This window comes from Ranitomeya imitator, chromosome 2 (assembly GCF_032444005.1).
Source record: "Ranitomeya imitator isolate aRanImi1 chromosome 2, aRanImi1.pri, whole genome shotgun sequence".
NCBI lineage: Eukaryota > Metazoa > Chordata > Amphibia > Anura > Dendrobatidae > Ranitomeya > Ranitomeya imitator.
Window position 1 is genome coordinate 372,749,126 of NC_091283.1, and position 11,585 is coordinate 372,760,710.

An 11,585-nucleotide genomic window follows, 5' to 3' on the forward strand; every position below is an offset into this window, starting at 1 on the left:
TAGCAGAATACTATCTTCTCTTGTATTGACTGCTTTACATAGTTTTGTATCATCTGCAAATATTTTACTGTGTAAACCTTCTACCAGATTGTTAATAAATATGTTGAAGAGAATAGGTCCCAACACCGACCATTGCGTTACCCCACTGGTCACAGCGACCCAGTTACAGAATATACCATTTATAACAACCCTCTGCTTTCTATCACTAAGCCAGTTACTTACCCAGTGCCAGTCATTACTCTGGCTACCCATTCGCTACAGGGTCCAGTATAAACTCATCTCTCTCACCCACAAAGCTCTCCACAGTTCTGTACCGCCTTATATCTCCTCTCTCATCTCAGTCTATCGCCCTACACGTGCCCTCCGTTCTACAAATGACCCAAGACTAACATCCCCCGTAATCCGAACCTCGCACCTCCGTCTCCAAGACTTCTCTCGTGCTGCGCCAGCTCTCTGGAATGCACTTCCCCAGACGATCAGACTGATACCTAGCCCCGACCTATTCAAGCGCGCTTTAAAAACCCATCTCTTCAAACAAGCCTACCACATCAACTACTCAGTAAACTAACTTTGTCCTGTTCCCTCCTTCCAAATATTATCTGCATGTGAATCTGCACCCTACTATTCATCTGTCTCCACACCCTCCATGCACACGATAACTGCACTTGATACTTGACTATTGCACTTAAACACACGGGCTGATGACCGTATCATGCAGCTTTATATGAAAATCCCTATTTATTATAATTGCCCAACCTGAAACAATAAGCACTTTTCACCTATTGTGTCCCCCATTTCCTTTTAGATTGTAAGCTTGCGAGCAGGGACCTCACCCCTAATGTCATTGTTTAAATTGTCTTAACTTGTACTGAATTTATTGTCTGTACATGTCCCCGCTTAATTGTAAAGTGCTGTGCTGCGGAATATGTTGGCGCTATATAAATAAAAATTATTATTAATTATTATTACCCATTTACACACATGTTCCCCCATACCCAGTATTCTCATTTTGTGTACCAACCTTTTGTGTGGCACGGTATCAAATGCTTTGGAGAAATCAAGATATACCACGTCCAATGACTCCCCTTGGTCCAGTTTTATAGCTTACCTCTTCATAAAAACTGATTAGATTGGTGTGACAGGAGCGATTCCTCATAAACCTATGCTGATGTGGAGTTAAACAGTTATTCTCATTAAGATAAACCAGAATAACATCCCTCAGAAACCCTTCAAATATTTTATGAACAATAGAGGTTAGACTTACTGGCCTATAATTTCCAGGTTCACTTTTAAAGCCCTTTTTGAATATTGGTACCACAGTTGCTATGCACCAGTCCTGTGGAACAGATCCCTTCGCTATAGAGTCCCTAACTATAACAAATAATGGCTTGTCTATTACATTACTTAGTTCTCTTAGTACTCGTGGGTGTATGCCATTCGGACCCGGAGATTTATCTATTTTAATCTTATTTAGCACCTCTTGGGTTAGATTGGTGACCCTTAATATAGGGTTTTCTTTGTCTCTCAGCATTTCACCTAGCATTTCATTTTCCATCGTGAATGTTGTGGAGAAGAAGGTGTTTAATATATAAGCTTTTTCCTCGTCCTCTACAACCATTCTTTCCTCACAATTTTTTAAGGGGCGTACACTTTCACTTTTGATTCTTTTACTATTGATATAGTTGAAGAACAGTTTGGGATTAGTTTTACTCTCCTCTCCTTAGCAATGTGCTTCTCTGTTTCCTTTTTGGCAGCTTTAATTAGTTTTTAGATAAAGTATTTTTCTCCTTATAGTTTTTTAGAGCTTCAGTGGTGCCATCCTGCTTTAGTAGTGCAAATGCTTTCTTTTTACTGTTAATTGCCCCTCTTACTTCTTTGTTTACCCACATTGGGTTTTTCCTATTTCTTGTCCTTTTATTCCCACAAGGTATAAACCACTTACAGTGCCTATTTAGGATGTTCTTAAACATTTCCCTTTTATTATCTGTACTAGATGGTGGCGCAATTCTAACGCATCGGGTATTCTAGAATATGTATATAGTTTATGAAGTTTTCAGAATAATACAATTTATACACAGGATTCGGCCAGCCGGGCGCGACTAATTAGTGAAGCGTCGTTCAAATTCCGCACCAATTCACGGCCAGACTGCGCCTGTCGCTGATTGTTCGAAGCCAGGGCCTTCTTCAGGTTTTTGAGGGCCCCAGGCGAAAGAGTCTCAGTGGGCCCCCCTCTTTAACACATACCATGATTCATGATGCACAGATACAGCATATACCACAGAAATATACCACAGCCAAGAAGCATATAACACAGCCCACGTAGCATATAGCACAGGCCACGTAGTATATAGCATAGGCCACGTAGTATATAACACAGCCCACGTAGCATATAACAGCCACATAGTATATAACAGCCCACGTAGTATATAGCACAGCCATGTAGTATGTAGCACAGCCCACATAGTATACAGTTAGGGCCAGAAATATTTGGACAGTGACACAATTTTCGCGAGTTGGGCTCTGCATGCCACCACATTGGATTTGAAATGAAACTTCTACAACAGAATTCAAGTGCAGATTGTAACGTTTAATTTGAAGGGTTGAACAAAAATATCTGATAGAAAATGTAGGAATTGTACACATTTCTTTACAAACGCTCCACATTTTAGGAGGTCAAAAGTAATTGGACAAATAAACATAACCCAAACAAAATATTTTTATTTTCAATATTTTGTTGCAAATCCTTTGGAGGCAATCACTGCCTGTATGCTTGGGGTCATTGTCCATCTGTACTATGAAGCGCCGTCCAATCAACTTTGCAGCATTTGGCTGAATCTGGGCTGAAAGTATATCCCGGTACACTTAAATTCATCCGGCTACTCTTGTCTGCTTTTATGTCATCAATAAACACAAGTGACCCAGTGCCATTGAAAGCCATGCATGCCCATGCCATCACGTTGCCTCCACCATGTTTTACAGAGGATGTGGTGTGCCTTGGATCATGTGCCGTTCCCTTTCTTCTCCAAACTTTTTTCTTCCCATCATTCTGGTACAGGTTGATCTTTGTCTCATCTGTCCATAGAATACTTTTCCAGAACTGAGCTGGCTTCTTGAGGTGTTTTTCTGCAAATTTAACTCTGGCCTGTCAATTTTTGGTATTGATGAATGGTTTGCATCTAGATGTGAACCCTTTCTATTTACTGTCATGGAGTCTTCTCTTTACTGTTGACTTAGAGACAGATACACCTACTTCACTGAGAGTGTTCTGGACTTCAGTTGATGTTGTGAACGGGTTCTTCTTCACCAAATTAAGTATGCGGCGATCATCCACCACTGTTGTCATCCGTGGACGCCCAGGCCTTTTTGAGTTCCCAAGCTCACCAGTCAATTCCTTTTTTCTCAGAATGTACCCAACTGTTGATTTTGCTACTCCAAGCATGTCTGCTATCTCTCTGATGGATTTTTTCTTTTTTTTCAGCCTCAGGATGTTCTGCTTCACCTCAATTGAGAGTTCCTTTGACCGCATGTTGTCTGCTCACAGCAACAGCTTCCAAATGCAAAACCACACACCTGGAATCCACCCCTGACCTTTTAACTACTTCATTGATTACAGGTTAACGAGGGAGACGCCTTCAGAGTTAATTGCAGCCCTTAGAGTCCATTGTCCAATTACTTTTGGTCCCTTGAAAAAGAGGACGCTATGCATTACAGAGCTATGATTCCTAAACCCTTTCTCCGATTTGGATGTGGAAACTATCATATTGCAGCTGGGAGTGTGCACTTTCAGCCCATATTATATATAATTGTATTTCTGAACATGTTTTTGTAAACAGCTAAAATAACAAAACTTGTGTCACTGTCCAAATATTTCTGGCCCTAACTGTATAGCACAGCCCACGCTGTGTATAACACAACCCACATAGAATATAGCACAGCCCACACAGTGTATAAAAGCCCACGTAGTATATAACACAGGCCACGTAGTATATTGCCCAGCCACGTATATTGCAATGCTACTTAGTATATAGCACAGCCCATGTAGTATATAACACAGCCACGTGGTATATAGCACAGTTCACGCAGTATATAACACAGCCACTTAGTATATTGCCCAGCCACGTAATATATTGCACAGCCATGCAGTATATAGCACAGCCCACGTAGTATATACAGTAGCACAGAGATGTAGTATATAACAGCCCACGCAGTATATAACACAGCCCATGTAGTATATTGCCCAGCCACGTATATTGCACAGCTACGTAGTATATAGCACAGCTCACGCAGTATATAACACAGCCACATAGTATATAGCACAGCCCACGTAGTATATAACACAGCCACTTAGTATATTGCCCAGCCATGTAATATATTGCACAGCCACGTGGTATACAGCACAGCCCACGTAGTATATAACACAGCCATGTGGTATATAGCACAGCTCACGTAGTATATAGCACAGTTCACGCAGTATATAACAGCCACTTAGTATATTGCCCAGCCACGTAATATATTGCACAGCCACGTAGTATATAGCACAGCCCACGTAGTATATACAGTAGCACAGAGATGTAGTATATAACACAGCCCACGCAGTATATAACACAGCCCATGCAGTATATAACACAGCCCACGTACTATATTGCCCAGCCACGTATATTGCACAGCTACGTAGTATATAGCACAGCTCACGCAGTATATAACACAGCCACTTAGTATATTGCCCAGCCACGTAATATATTACATAGCCACGTAGTATATAGCACAGCCCACGTAGTATATACAGTAGCACAGAGATGTAGTATATATCACAGCCCACACAGTATATAAAACAGCCCAAGTAGTATCTAACACAGCCCACGTAGTATATAGCAATGTGGGCACCATATCCCTGTTAAAAAAAATAATTAAAATAAAAAATAGTTATATGCTCACCTTCCGGCGGCCCCCGGATCCAGGCATGGCGTTTAGCGATGCTCCTCCTGATGCTTCGGTCCCAAGAATGCATTACGGTCTCGCGAGACGTAGCGGTCTCGCGAGACCTCAATGCATGGCCCAGAGCGTTGCGAGGAGCGGGAAAGGCACCGGAAGGTGAGTATATAATGATTTTTTATTTTTTTTTAATCATTTTTAACATTAGATCTTTTTACTATTGATGCTGCATACGCATCAATAGTAAAAAGTTGGTCACGCAGCCATTTAGCCTGTGTGAGCGCTGACTGGAGGGGAGTATGGAGGGGGCACCTGCTGGCCGCGACCAATCAGCAACGCGGGATTTCCGTTACAGACAGACAGACAGAAGTGACCCTTAGACGATTATAAACAGTAGATAGATTCTTATTTCTAAGGACATTGTCCCAGTCAGCCAGATTAAGGGTATCTCTGAGCTGGTCAAACTTTGCCTTTCTAAAGTTCAGTGTTTATGTGACTCCCTTGAGTCTCTGACAAGTCCCTATAGCAAAAGACAGGTGAAACTGTACAATATTGTGGTCGCTATTTCCTAGATACTAGACAACCTGCAGATTTGTTATTCTGTCAGGGCTATTAGATAGTATTAAGTCTAAAAGTGCTGCTCCTCTGGTTGGATTCTGGACCAATTGTGAAAGATAATTTTCTTTATTAGCAGAAACCTGTTACCTTTATGGGTTTCGCAGGTCTCGGTTTCCCAGTTAATATCCGGGTAGTTAAAGTCCCCCATAACAAGGACCTCATTATGGGTTGCAGCTTCATCTATTTGCCTTAGTTAGTAGACTTTCCATGATTTCTGTTACAGTTGGGGGTTTGTAACAGACCCCAATTAGAATTGTTTTACTATTTTTCCCTCCATGTATTTTTCGACCCATATGGACTTGACATCCTCATTCTCTTCGCTAATATCCTACCTTAAAATGTACTTTAGACAAGACTTTACATAAAGATAAACCCCTCCTCCTCTCTGATTTTTACGATCCTTTCTAAACAGACTGTAGCCCTGTAAGTTAACTGTCCAGTCATATCTTTAATCTAACCATGTCTGTTATTCCCACTATGTCATAGTTACCTGTACATATTTCTGCTTCTAGATCTTCCATCTTGTTTGTCGGGCTCCTGGCATTTGTGAGCATGCAGTTTAGAGGATTTTGTTTTGTTCCATTCTCCTCTCTGTGGATTGTTTTAGAAAGTTTCTTACCTCCCTTCCAAGTATGTTGTCTTTGGGTCTTCTTTGCCATACCTCATATCCTTCATCAGTATATTTTCTGGCTTCATGTTCGAGTCTAATGTTTTTCTTCCTGTCCCCTCTTCTTCTAGTTAAGCGCCCTCCTGATGAGTGTAGCGGGACTTTTGTCGAATGTGTGTTTCCCAGGTTTGTTGAGGTGTAGTCCGTCCCTGGCGAGGAGTCTGTCGTACAGGTAATTCACACCGTGGTCCAGGAATTCAAATCCTTGTTGACTGCACCATCGTCTTAGCCAGTTGTTCGAATCAAGGATCCTGTTCCATCTCCTGGTGCCATGCCCGTTTCCGGAAGGATAGAAGAAAAAACTACCTGTGCCATCCAGTTACTTTACTTTCTTCCCCAAGTCCTTGCAGATTGTTGGTAGGTCCTTCCTTGCCGTGTCATTGGTAGCAACATGTATCAGAAGAAATGGGTGGACGTCCTTGGAACTTATGAGCTTTGGTGTCCTATCGGTCACATCCTTGATCTTCGCACCTGGGAGGCAACATAATTTTCTTGCGGTTATGTTCGGTCTGCAGATTTCTGCTTCTGTGCCTCTCAGTAGTCTCCCACCACTACGACTCTTCGTCACTTCTTGGCTGTACTTTATATTTTCACTTCTGGGTGTTGCTGTGTGCCCTTTTCTTCTTTGCTTGCTGGTAGTACCTCATCCTTAGGTGTGCCATCTTTGTCCTCCACAAGGCCTTGTTTTGGGTTTCTCAGTTGTGTGGTTGGTGTTACTTTTGTGAAAATAAAAAAAAAATGGCGCCAAAATAACATTTTTGTCGAAAAATGTGATTTTTTATTTTCCCAACTCAAGGTTATGATTTTCTGTGAAGCACCTGGGGGTTCAAGGTGCTCACAACATATCTAGATAAATTCCTTGGTGGTCTAGTTTTCAAAATTAGGCCACTTGTGGGGGGTTTCCACTGTTTAGGCACACCAAGGGCTCTCCAAACACTACATGGTGTCCGCTCTCGATTCCAGCTAATTTTGCACCCAAACAGTGGTTTTCACCCACATATGGGGTATTTGCTAGTTTTTTAAATTATTTATTTAAATATTAAAAAAAAAGACGTGGAGACCCCTCAATTCTTGATAAAAAGCCATGATAAAGCTGACAGCAGATGGTTGCAGCCCTCAGCTGTCAGTTTTGCCATGCTGGTTATCAAAAATAGAGGGGAACCCACGGCATTTTTTGCTTTTATACACTTACAGCACAGGTGCCTGCTAATGAATACTCCAATCAGTCGCCTCCTGCTCTTACTGTTGTCAGCAACAGCAGGCATAGGTTGATGGGAGTAATACTCCCATCAGTTGACGCCTGTGACTGGAGGTAAGCTTTTTATCGCCGGTCACAGCTGCTGGCCACGCTGTCATCTGACAGTATGGGAACTGCAGCACTCTTACCGCCAAAGAGATCCACTAATGACAGATGACAGCGTGGCAAACAATGGATGTTTTGACTCCTATTCATCTGATTGGATTCCTGGTTTGTGTACTGTTCTGGTACCCGAACATAACTTATTTTTAACTGTTCGGCCGAACCCTCTGGACCCGAGGGTTCGCCCATCACTAATTAGAAGTTATAAGTACTAGATTTCTGTGATAAGATGTTGATTCATGGAATTAGTTTGATTATCATATGTGGGATTAATAATAATAATTTTTATTTATATAGCGCCAACATATTCCGCAGCACTTTGCAATTAAGCGGGGACATGTACAGACAATAAATTCAGTATAAGTTAAGACAATTTAAACAGTGACATTAGGGGTGAGGTCCGTTCTCACAAGCTTACAATCTACAAGGAAATGGGGGGACACAATAGGTGAAAAGTGCTTGTTATTTCAGGTCTGGCAATTATAATAAATAGGGATTTTCATATAAAGCTGCATGATCTGGTCATCAGCCCGTGTGTTTAAGTGCAATAGTCAAGTATCAAGTGCAGTTATCCTGTGCATGGAGGGTGTGGAGACAGATGAATAGTAGGGTGCAGATTCAGAGTAATATTTGGAAGGAGGGAACAGGGCAAAGTTAGTTTACTGAGTAGTTGATGTGGTAGGCTTGTTTGAAGAGATGCGTTTTTAAAGCGCGCTTGAATAGGTCGGGGCTAGGTATCAGTCTGATCGTCTGGGGAAGTGCATTCCAGAGAGCTGGCGCAGCACGAGAGAAGTCTTGGAGACGGAGGTGCGAGGTTCAAATTACGGGGGATGTTAGTCTTAGGTCATTTGTAGAACGGAGGGCACGTGTAGGGCGATAGACGGAGATGAGAGAGGAGATATAAGGCGGTGCAGAACTGTGGAGAGCTTTGCGGGTGAGAGAGATGAGTTTATACTGGACCCTGTAGCGAATGGGTAGCCAGTGTAATGACTGGCACAAGATGGAGGCATCAGTGAAGCGGCTGGACAGAAATATGACCCTGGCTGCCTCTTTCAAGATGGATTGGAGAGGAGAAAGTTTGGAAAGAGGGAGACCGATCAGAAGAGAGTTGCAGTAGTCCAGACGAGAATGAATAAGAGCAACAGTAAGAGTCTTAGCAGTTTCAAAGGTGAGAAAAGGTCGGATTCTGGAGATGTTTTTAAGATGCAGGTGACAGGAGTGAGTGAGTGATCGGATATAGGGAGTAAAGGAAAGTTCGGTGTCGAATATGACCCCAAGACAGCGGGCATGCTGCTTGGGAGTTTTGGTTGAACCCTCCAGGGTAATTTCGATGTTGGGTAGAGTGAGGTTAGCAGAAGGGAGAAACACAAGTAGTTCAGTTTTGGAGAGATTTAGTTTCAGATAGAGGGAGGACATGAGGAGCTTGGAAACTTCTTCTGAAACAGGCTCAAAGATGTCTAGTGAACTTGAGGTGCGGCAGGGAAGGGGATCCAGGCACTGAGGAGATTGCGATGAGATATCCTGATGGATGTGGTTGATTTTTTCAAGGAAATAAGTGGCCAGGTCCTCACCACTGAGTTGGTGATGGGGGCCTGTACTTTAGGTTTCAGGAGGGAGTTTAAGGTTTCAAAAAGTCATTTTGGGTTGTTGGATAGTGAGGTGATGAGGGTGGTGAAGTAGGATTGTTTGGCCAGAGAAAGGGCAGAGTTATAGGTTTTGAGCATGAACTTATAGTGGATGAAGTCTTCTGCCAAGAGAGATTTTCTCCACTGCCGCTCTGCACACCTTGAGCAACGCTGAAGAAAGCGTGTTTGCATAGTGTGCCAGGGCTGCCGTTGTCTGTGTCGGGTCTTTCTGCGTGTAGAAGGTGCTGCTTCATCCAGGGCATTCTTCAGTGTAATATTGAAGTGTGACAATGCTAAGTCTGGACAGGAGAGGGAGGAGATGGGGGCTAAAGATGTGTGGAGGTTGTCCATAAGCTGATGGGTATTAATGGTACGTGTATTCCGATAAGTGTGGTAAGTGGGGGTGTCCTGGGTGAGGCGTCCATTCTTGACAGAGAAGGAAAGAAGGTTGTGGTCCGAGAGCGGGAGAATGGAGTTAGTAAAGTCGTGCAGCGATCCGGGACGGGAGAAAACCAGGTCCAGAGTATTTCCGTCCTCATGCGTAGGAGAATTAGTAAACTGTGAGAGGTTGTATGAAGAAGTTAGAGAGAGAAGATAAGAGGCAGATTGGGAGAGGGGATCATTAATGGGGATGTTCAAGTCTCCCATGATGAGGGTGGGGATGTCACAGGATAGAAAGTGAGTAAGCCAGGTGGCAAAGTGGTCTAGAAACAGGCGGGAGGAGCCTGGAGGGCGATAAACAACCGCCACCCACAAGGAGAAGGGCTTAAAGAGTCTGACGACATGGACTTCAAAGGAAGGAAATGTGAGGGAACAGGGGGGATGACCTGGAAAGCACATTGTGATGAAAGGAGTAAACCAACACCTCCACCCTGTCTGTTCTCAGGTCTGGTGGTATGTGAAAATTTCAGCCCACCAAACGAGAGAGCGGCAGCGGCGGTGGTGTCTGAATGCTGGATCCAGGTTTCTGTAATAGCCAGAAGGTTAAGGGAATTAGAGAGGAAAAGTTTGTGAATGTAAGTTAGTTTGTTACACACAGACCGTGCATTCCAGAGAGCACAGTGGAAAGCACTAGGAGAAGGCATGCACTGAATGTTAATAAGATTAGCAGGGTTTCTATATGTAGCTGGAGGAGAGTAATGTATGCTGGTGGAGGGAGGTCCAGGGTTTGGGGAGATGTCACCTGCAACTAGTAGAAGGAGAAAAAAACAGAAAGAGCAGGTGGTGGGATGATTTGTATGACGGTTTTGGGTGCTGCATGGCAGTAGTGGCTGGTTTGGAGTGGGTAAGAAATGTCAGTAGAGCCTCGGAGTTATACATGGGAGAGGGGAGAAGGGGGGGGGGGGGGTGGATTTAGAGAGAGTGCCCAGAATGTGTTAAAGGGCGGGTGAGTTGTAAGAAAGCAGAAGTTAAATAAATAAGAAGCAGATTGATATGATCAATGCATAATGTAGCATGACTGGCCAAGAAGCATGATTGTTTGAAAAACTTAGGCACCTTACCCGTCTCCTGCCCAACTGCCACTGTATAACTGCCATGCACTTCATACCGTTGCACTTAATATCTGATGCAGACGCGAACCCGCACGCGTCCTATACCAGCCAGACTAAATATATATGAAATGAAATGACTGCTGTTTCAAGGAACCAAGTGGCCACAATCAGCAATTAACCAATTAGCATAAGGCCCTAACAGGCGTTACTATGCAGGGTAACCAACCAATGCTGAACAAGGCCATAAAACAGTGGGAAAGAGGAAAAAAGAAAAAATGCTTTGAACACATTAAATCAAAAACCAAAAGCAGAGGGGGGGGGGAAACAACAACACAGGAGAGATGGATTGAAATATCCTGAGCAAAGCTTGCTAGATATGAATCTGTTCACACTTGCAGTCAGCACACACACACACAAAAAAAAATTAGGGATTAGTGAGCTCCTGGACTGTGCATCTACTTGGTGGTGTCAAGTGTAATGACAGATAATGTTTCCGAAGGTCTCAACTGAATTCAGGTACAGGGAATGTGAGAGACCGTCAATGGCATCAATGACTTCCATCATCCACAAACTGCCTACACATTGGCTGCATGCGGTTCCGCTCCGTACACATCGTAAACTCACGCCTCTGCTGTGTACACATGCGGCTCTGCTCCATACACTTCATACACACGTGGCTCCGTTCCGTACACATGCAGCTCCGCTCTGTACATGTACACACACGGCTCTGCTCCGTACACCTCGTAGATACAAGGCTCTGCTCCGTACACGTTACACACGCGGCTCTGCTCCGTACACGTCGTACACACGCGGCTCCACTCCTTACACCTCATACACATGCGTATCCGCTCCGTACACCTCATATAGATGCGGCTCCGCTCTGTACACAT